Raw genomic sequence first — 8,350 nt, forward strand, 5'->3', positions numbered from 1 at the left:
CAACCTCTGCCTCCTAGGTTCAAGCAATTCTGCCTCAGCCTCCCGAGTAGCCGGAATTACAGGCACCCACCAACACGCCTAGCTCATTTGTTGTATTTTTAGTAGAGATGGGGTTTTACCATGTTGGCCAGGCTGGTCTTAAACTCCTGACCTCAGGTGATCCACCCACCTTGGCCTCCCAAAGTACTGGGATTGCAGGTATAAACCACCATGCCTGGCTTTTTTTTTTTTTTTTTTTGGCATAAGAGTCTCACTACGTCACCCAGGTTGGAGTACAGTGGTGCCATCTCAGCTCACTGCAGCATCCACCTCCTGTGTTCAAGCAAATCTGCCTCAGCCTCCCACGTAGCTGGGACTACAGGCATGCACCACTATGCCTGGCTAATTTTCATACTTTTAGTAGAGACAGGGTTTCACCATGTTGATCAAGCTGGTCTCCAATTCCCAACCTCAGGTGATCCACCCCCGTTGGCCTCCTAAAGTGCTGGGATTACAGGCATGAGTGAGCCACCACTCCTGACCAGAAATTGTATGTATGTTAATACACACATATACATAATTGTTTCTATGTGTGTATGTATGTGTGTGTGTGTGTGTATCTGAAACCACAAGTTCATTCTGTCACCATTTATTTCAGTCCAACACAGTGCATCCTTTTCTAATATCCACTCTTGAACTCATTGCACCCTGACTTCCATCTTTACTACTCCCCTGAAATTCCTCTTACTATGATCACTACTAATCTCTATGTCACTATAATCAGCAATTTTTTGCTTTACCTCTCAAAAAAATATTTCACACTCTTGAGTTCATTCTTTGTATTAGTCAGTGTTTTCCAGAGAAATGGAACCAATAGGATGTGTATATATATAGAGAGAGATGAGAGGGCATTTATTAGCAGTTATGGAGGCTGAGAAGTCCCACATTAGGCCGTCTGCATGCCAGAGAACCAAGGAAGCTGGCAGCATGACTCAGTCCAAGTTCAAAGGTCTTACAACCAGGGGAGTTAAACCAATCATTTAGCTCTTAGACGAAGGCCAAAGGCCTGAGAACCTAGGAGGCCTCTTGTAAGAGTCCAAAGACCAGAGAACCTGCAGTTATGATGTCCGAGGGTGGGATGAGATGGGTGTTCTAGCTCCAGCAAAAAGAGAATGCAGCAGTTGGCCTTTCCTTTTGGTTACATCCAGGCCCTCAGCTGATTGGATGGTGCCCACCCACATCAGATGAAGGTGGATCTTCCTTACTCAGTCTGCTGATTCAGATGCCAATCTTGGCAGGTTTTGGTGGCTCACACCTGTAATCCCAGCACTTTGGGAGGCTGGGGTGGGAGGATCACTTGGGGCCAGGAGTTTGAGACCAGCCTGGACAACATAGGGAGACCCCCATCTCTAGTTTGTATCAACACTTACTCTTTTTGGCCAAGCACAGTGGCTCACGCCTGTAATTCCAGCACTTTGGGAGGAGGCTGAAGCAGGCAGATCACAAGATCAGGAGTTTGAGACCAGCCTGGCCAAGATGATGAAACCCCGTCTCTACTAAAAGTACAAAAATTAGCGGGGCATGGTGGCACACGCCTGTAATCCCGGCTACTCAGGAGGCTGAGGCAGGAGAATTGCTTGAACCCAGGAGGCAGAGGTTGCAGCCGAGATTACGCCAATGCACTCTAGCCTGGGCAACAGAGCAAGACTTCATCTCAAGAAAAGAAAAAATTAGGCCAGGCGTGGTGGCTCACGCCTGTAATCCAAACACTTTGGAGGCCAAGGTGGGTGGATCACCTGAGATCGGGAGTTCAAGACCAGCCTGACCAATATGGTGAAACCCCATCTTTAAAAAAAAAAAGAAAGAAAAGAAAAAATTAAATTAAATTTACTCTTTTTTAATTTAAAGAAATGCCACTCTTGCCAGTTCAAATCCCAATCTTGCCAGGCACAGTGACTGAGGCCTGTAGTCTCAACCCTTTAGGAAGCCAAGGTGGGAGGATAGCTTGAGCCCAGGAGTTAGAAACCAGCCTGTGTAACATGGCAAAACCCCATCTCTACAAAAAAATACAAAAATTAGCCCAGCGTGGTTGTATGTGCCTGTAGTCCCAGTTATTTGGGAGGCTGAGGTGGGAGGATCACCTGAGCTTGGGAAGAAAAAATAACAACAACAAATGCCGATCTCTTCCAGAAATACACTCAGACATACCCAGAAATAATGCTTTCCCATTTTCTAGGTACCTTTAATCCAGTCAAGTTAACACTGAAAATTAGTCATCACACTTGGAAACAGATGCTTGGTGCCACAGTGAAAAATCAGCACTGAAACAAAGGTTTTTTCAGCAATGCAGTTTTTACTTCCTGGACTGCAGGAAGGGTACCCTCATTAGTCATCTTGCCATGAGAGTACAATGAACAAAGGAAAGCAGACATTCCTTATGCATTTGGAGTTGTCCTTACTGCTGTGTCTGATCACCATTGGCTGGAGCCAGACCTCACGATCCAAACTGAAACCCGATTGGCTAACAAAACTTTTCTAGGCCGGGTGTGGTGGCTCACACTTGTAATCCCAACACTTTGGGAGGCCAAGACGGGTGTATCACCTGAGGTCAGGAGTTTGAGACCAACCTGGCCAACATGGTGAAACCCCATCTCTACTAAAAATACAAAAAATTAGCTAGGGGTGGTGGCGCATGCCTGTAATTTCAGCTACTGGGGAGGCTCAGGTAGGAGAATCACTTGAATCTGGGAGGCAGACGTTGCAGTGAGCTGAGATTGTACCATTGCACTCCAGCCTAGGCAACAAGAGTGAAACTCCATCTCAAAAAAAATTAAAAAATAAGGCCGGGCATGGGGGCTCATGCCTGTAATCCAAGCACTTTGGAGGCCAAGGCGGGCCGATCACCTGAGGTCAAGAGTTCAAGACCAGCCTGACCAACATGGTGAAACCCCGTCTTTACAAAAATTAAAAAATTAAACTTTTCTAAACAGGTAAAAGCAATGCAGAGCTGGGACATGCCTGTGCGCACGTCCAGCACAGATATCTTGGTTTAAGTACAAGGACATAGAATATACTTCATGCCTGTAAGCATGGCATGTATAACAGCTACATAGGATAGGGCTTAACAAAGAGTTATTAGCAAATTTATCATTTCTTATTTAACAAGAAAGGAAACTTTAAAGAGGAATTTTTTTACTTCCCACACACTCTTACCTTGACATTTATGTTATGGTTTTCTGCTACTTCTCTCGGCAATCCTTTACAGTCTTAATGTGTAAGTTTCTCTTATTCTGTAAATGTTGACACTTCTCAGATTCTTTCATCACCTTATTTCATTCTCCCAGCTCCCTGAAAAATCAAATGACCTTTAATTACCATCTATATGAAAATGACTCCAAAATCTAAAACTACAATTTAAATCTTTCCAGCAGCACCAGAATCATATGTTCAAACACCTTTTACACATCTTCGGCCTGTTGCGGTGGCTCATGCCTTTAATTCCAGCACTTTGAGAGGCCAAGGCAGGTGGATCACCTGAAGTCAGGAGTTCAAGACCAACCTAATCAACATGGAGAAACCCCCCATCTCTACTAAAATACAAAATTAGGCCGGGCGCAGTGGCTCATGCCTGTAATCCCAGCACTTTGTGAGGCAGAGCAGGTGGATCACAAGATCAGGAGTTTGAGACCAGCCTGGCCAACATAGTGAAACCCCGTCTCTACTAAACACACACACACACACACACACACACACACACACACAAATTAGCCAGGCATTGTGGCAGGCATCTGTAATCCCAGCTACTCAGGAGGCTGAGGCAGGAGAATCACTTGAACCTGGGAGGCAGAGGTTGCAGTGAACCGAGAACACACCATTGCACTCCAACCCAAGTAACAGTGCAAGCCTCTGTCTTAAAAACAATAAAAAATTAGCCAGGCATGGTGGCACATGCCTGTAATCCCAGCTAATCCAGAGTCTGAGGCAAGAGAATCGCTTGAACCCAAGAGGTGGAGATTGTGGTAAGCCAAGATCGAGCCACTGCACTCCAGCCAGGGCAACAAGAGCGAAACTCTGTCTCAAAAAAATATATTTCAATAGGAATATTGTAGGAAATTCAACTTAACAAGTTCAATTATAGTAGGGTTTGTTTGTTTATTTTGAGACAGGGTCTTACTCTGTTGCCCACGCTGGAGTGCAGTGGCATGATCTCGGCTCACTGTAACTTCTGCCTCCCAGGTGATCCTCCTACCGCAGCGTCTCAAGCAGCTGGGACTACAGGCACCACCATGCCCAGATACTTTCGTATATTTAGTAGAGACAGGTTTTACCATGTTTCCCAGGCTGGTCTCCAACTCCTGGGCTCAAGCAATCTGCCTGCCTCAGCCTCCCAAAGTGCTGGGATTACAGGAATGAGCCACTGCATCCAGCCCTATTTAGAATTTTTCCAGGAGACTCCATACTGATTTTCACAAGGTTTGTACTAACTCGCACTCCCACCCATGGTGTGCAAGGGTTTCCTTTCTTCACCTCATTGCCAACACATGTTGTTGTTCATCATTTTTATAGTAGCCATTCTAACAAGTGCGAGATGATTTCTCATTGTAATTTTAATTTGCATTATCTTTTTTTTTCTTTCTTTCTTTTTTTTTTTTGGCAGACAGCACCAGGATCTTTTTTTTTTTTTTTTTCATGCTTGCCTACATGCAGATTAATTTGCATTCTCTGATGATTAGTGATGTTGAGGACTTTTTCATATACCTCCTAGCCATTTGAGTATTTTCTTTTGAGAAATGTCTGTTCCGATCCTTTGCCTGATTTTTGTTGTTTTGTTTTGTGTTTTGAGACGAAGTCTTGCTCTGTCACCTAGGATGGGGCACAGTGGTGCAATCACAATTCACTGCAGCCTCCATTTCCTGGCTCAAACCTTCTTCCTGCCTTAGCCAATTGAATAGCCTGGACTGCAGGCACCCGCCACCACACCAGGCTAATTTTTGTATTTTTTGTACAGATGGAGTTTGGACTCCTGAGGTCAAGTGATCCACTGGCCTCAGCCTTCCAAAGTGCTGAGATTACAGACATGAGCCACCACCCCAGGCATTGCCTAGTGTTTAATCAGGTTATTTGTTTTCTTAGTATTGAATTGTTTGCGTTCTTTATATATTTTGGATAGTAACCCCTTATCAGATATATGGCTTGCAAATACTTTCTCCCCTTCTGTTTCTTTTCTCTTCATTCTGTTGATTGTTTCCTTTGCTGTGCAGAAGTTTTTTAGTTTGATGTCATCCCATTTGTCTATTTTTGCTTTTTAATGCTTGTGTCCTTTTTTTTTTTTTTTTTTTTTTTTTTTTTTGAGACAGAGTCTTGCTCTGTTGCCAGGCTGGAGTGCAGTGGCGCGATCTCGGTTCAAGTAGTTCTCTTCCTCAGCCTCCCAAGTAGCTGGGAGTACAGGTGCCCATCACCACATCCGGCTAATTTTTGTATTTTTGGTAGAGATGGGGTTCACCATCTTGCCTATGCTGGTCTTGAACTCCTGACTTCCCAAAGTGCTGGGATTACAGGCATGAGCCACCTTGCCTGGCCAAAATAATACTTTTTAAATCCATATGAATACTTTTAAAATATTTTAATATATACTTTGTTTTTTTTTTTTTTTTTTTTATGAGACAAGGTTTCACTCTGTTGCCCAGGCTGGAATGCAGTGGCATGATCATAGCTCACCTCAGCCTTGATCTCCTGGGCTCAAGTGATTTTCCCACCTGAGACCTCCAAGTAGCTAAGACTACAGTGGTGCACCACCATACCCAGCTACATTTTTAATTTTTTACTGAGATTGGGAGACGTCTCACTATGTTGCCCAGGGTGTTATTGAACTATTGGCCTCATGCAGTCCTCTTGCTTTGACCTCCCAAAATGGTGTGATTACAGGCATGAGCCACTACACATGGCCTAGTTTGGTGGGTTTTGTTTTTTTCTTTTTTCTTTTTTGAGATGGAGTTTCCCTCTTGTTGCCTGGGCTGGAGTGCAATGGTGCAATCTTGGCTCACTGCAACCTCTGCTTCCTGGATTCAAGTGATTCTCCTGCCTCAGCCTCCCGAGTAGACAGGCATGTGCCACCATGCCCAGCTAATTTTTTGTATTTTTAGTAGAGACGAGGTTTCACTATGTTGGCCAGGCTGGTCTCGAACTCTTGACCTCAGGCAATCCACCTACCTCTGCCTCCCAAAGTGCTGGGATTATAGGTATGAGCCACTGTGCCTGGACTCAAATACCAGCTAAAAAAGAAAAAATTAGCTGGGCATGGTGGCACACATCTGTAGTCTTACCTACTCAGGGGGCTGAGACAGGAGAATCACTTGAACCCAGGAGGTGGAGGTTGCAGTGAGTGGAGATCATACCACTGCACTCCTGCCTGGGTAACAGAGTGAGACTCTGTCTCAAAAAAAAAAAAAAGAAGAAGAAAAAAGAAATAGCACTTTGGGAGGCCAAGGTAGGCTGATCACTTGAGGTCAGATGTTCAAAACCAGCTTGGCCAACATGGTGAAACCTCATCTCTACTAAGAAGACAAAAAAATTAGCCAGTGTGGTGGCAGGCACCTGTAATCCCAGCTACTTGAGAGGCTGACATAGGAGAATTTTTTGAACCTGGAAGGTTGGGAGGTGGAGGTTGCCGTGATCCGAGATTGCACCACTGCACAAAAGAAAGAACAAATTATATGAGAAAAACCAAACTCCCACGTTCCTTTAATTACAGTTGCAATGTGTCCTGAAGTTGCCCAAATCAAAAATACCTAGCCTTCATTCATGATTGCTCTATCTTTTTTTTGAGACAAGCGTCTTGCTTTGTTGCCAGGCACCAGGCTGGAGTGCAGTTGCATAATCTCGGCTCACTGCAACCTCCGCCTCCTGGGTTCAAGCAATTCTCCTGCCTTAGCCTTCTGAGTAGCTGGGACTACAGGCATGTGCCACCATGCCCAGCTGATTTTTGTATTTTAATAGAGACGGGGTTTCACCATGTTGGCCAGAATGGTCTCAATCTCTTGACCTTGTGATCCACCCGCCTTGGCCCCCCAAGTGCTGGATTACAGGTGTGAGCCACCGCGCCCGTCTGATTCCTCTATCTTTATTACAATCCTTGTACTCCTTACCAATAGGCAATATATTTCCAAGTTCCAGAAATTCTAGCTCCTACTAAACCCATTTCTCTCTGTTGTTGTGTTACTGTCTACTCCGGGCCACCATTAATCGCCTCTTTGGGTCACTGCAACTGTCTACTCACTGGTTTCACTTCAGTCTTTCTCACTCCCACGCAATTCTTTCTAAAATGTAAATGTGGTTAAATCACTTTGCTTTCATGCTTCAAAGGACCCCATCAAGAAGGTAAAAAAAAGAAAAATCCAGAGGAGAAATGTTTTACAAGTTATATATCTAGTAGGACTTCAGGTATCTAGGCTATATAAAGAACTATTGCAATTCAGTAACAAAGACACAAATAACCTAATATTGAAATGAGCAAAGAATCCCACTGTGGGGTATATATCCAAAAGAAAATAAGCAGTTCAGGCCAGGTGAGGTGGCTCACGCCTGTAATGCCAGCATTTTGGGAAGCTGAGGCAGGCAGATCACCTGAGGTCAGGAGTTCAAGACCAGTCTCACCAATACAGTGAAATCCCATCTCTACTAAAAATACAAAAATTAGCCGGGTGCGGTGGCACACACCTGTAATCCCAGCTACTCAGAAGGCTGAAGCAGGAGAATTGCTTGAACCCAGGAGGCAGAGGTTGTAGTGAGCCGAGATCACCTCACTGCACTCCAGCCTGGGCCACACAGCAATACTCTGTATTAAAAAAAAAAAAAAAAAAAAGGGTTCCTATCTGAGTCACAGCACCAAAAAAAAAAAAGAAAAGAAAAAGCCAGGCACATTGGCTCACGTCTGCTTTAATCCCATCACTCCCATCACTTTAGGAGGTGGAGGTGGGCGAATCCCCTGAGGTCGAGAGTTTAAGACCAGCCTGACCAACATGAAGAAACCCCATCTCTACTAAAAATACAACAACAACAACAACAAAAATTAGCTGGGTGTGGTGGTGCGCATCTATAATCCCTGCTACTGGGAGGCTGAGGCAGGAGAATCGCTTGAAACTAGGAGACAGAGATTGCAGTAAGCCGAGATCACACCATTGCACTCCAGCCTGGGCAACAAAGGCAAAACTCCACCCCCCCCACACACAAAGATATACAAATATCGAATAAACACATGAAAAGATGCTCATGTCATTAATCATCAAGTAAATTGTATTCACTCTGTGTTTCCAATGCTTTGACATTTGAGGGCCTTGCTGACTTTGGAGTGACTGTGCCTCCTAGGATTAGC

This window comes from Callithrix jacchus, chromosome 3 (genome assembly GCF_049354715.1).
Source record: "Callithrix jacchus isolate 240 chromosome 3, calJac240_pri, whole genome shotgun sequence".
In the NCBI taxonomy this organism is placed as follows: Eukaryota; Metazoa; Chordata; class Mammalia; order Primates; family Cebidae; genus Callithrix; species Callithrix jacchus.